The sequence below is a fragment of the Penaeus japonicus genome, unplaced genomic scaffold (assembly GCF_977035675.1).
Source record: "Penaeus japonicus unplaced genomic scaffold, GWHDUDI00000001_assembly GWHDUDI00001379, whole genome shotgun sequence".
NCBI classification, from domain to species: domain Eukaryota; kingdom Metazoa; phylum Arthropoda; class Malacostraca; order Decapoda; family Penaeidae; genus Penaeus; species Penaeus japonicus.
This window is the reverse complement of record NW_028235781.1, coordinates 1,529-2,500: the sequence shown is the minus strand read 5'-3', so window position 1 is coordinate 2,500 and position 972 is coordinate 1,529. Positions and strand designations below refer to the sequence as shown.

The following is a 972-nucleotide window of genomic DNA, read 5'->3' as shown; positions in this document are numbered from 1 at the left end:
GGTGAATGCGAGTGAAAAGGAGAAGGTGAATGTGAGTCAGAATGAAAATGAGAAGGTGAATGTCAGTGTGAATGACAATGAGAAGACGAATGTGAGTGAGAATGAAAATGAGAAAGTGAATGTGAGTGAAAATGAAAATTAGAAGGTTAATATGAATGAGAATGACAAAGAGAAGGTGAATGTGAGTGAGAATGACAATGAGAAGGTTAATATGAATGAGAATGACAATGAGAAGGTGAATGTGAGTGAGAATGACAATGAGAAGGTGAATGCGAGTGAGAATGACATGAGAAGGTGAGTGTGAGTGAAAATGACAATGCAAAGGTAAATGTGAGTGAGAATGATAACGAGAAGGTGAATGTGAATGAGAATGACAATGAGAAGGTGAATGTGAGTGAGAATGACAATAATTGTTATGAATTTCCACAGAGACAAAAAAGAGAAAAGAAACAAAAGCAAAATTCTTCTGGTGCCTTTAAGAAGTCACTCGCTTTCCAATCGCCTTACCATTCTCATCCTTGGCGTTCACTTCTCCGCCCTTTTCGAGGAGCGTCTCAGCAACAGCATCAAAGCCGTTCAAGGAAGCAAGGTGTAAGGGAGTCCGACCTGAGGGAGGAAGATGCTTGTGTTAGACGTCTGTTTGTGAGTAATGAGCGTGAGAAGAGAAGTGAGGATGTCAATGCGAAGGTGAATGTGAGTGAGAATGACAATGAGAAGGTGAATATGAGTGAGAATGACGATGAGAAAGTAAATATGAGTGAGAATGACAATGAGAATGAAGTAAGGTGAATGTGAGTGAGAATGACAATGAGAATGTGAATGTGAGTGAGAATGACAATGAGAAGCTGAATGTGAGTGAGAATGACAATAAGGTGAATATGAGTGAGAATAAAAATGAAAAAGTGAAAGTAAGTGTAAATGAGAGTTAAAAGGTGAATATGAGTGAGAATGACAGTGAGGTGAATGTGAGTG

General features: G+C 39.0%; 1 protein-coding gene across 14 annotated transcripts in view; it reads right to left on the bottom strand.

Annotated features, from left to right (window-relative positions):
* Window positions 1–766, bottom strand: part of LOC147466386 (uncharacterized) — a 33,091-nt gene extending 32,325 nt beyond the window's left edge. For 2 of the 14 annotated variants that reach the window (XM_086535561.1, XM_086535565.1), the window contains exon 1: window positions 508–766. The gene's annotated coding sequence lies outside the window, so the exon portion shown is untranslated. The remainder of the gene's footprint in view (window positions 1–507) is intronic. The other 12 variants (XM_086535567.1, XM_086535568.1, XM_086535566.1 and 9 more) reach the window with 9 other exon arrangements.
* Window positions 767–972: the final 206 nt, after the last annotated feature.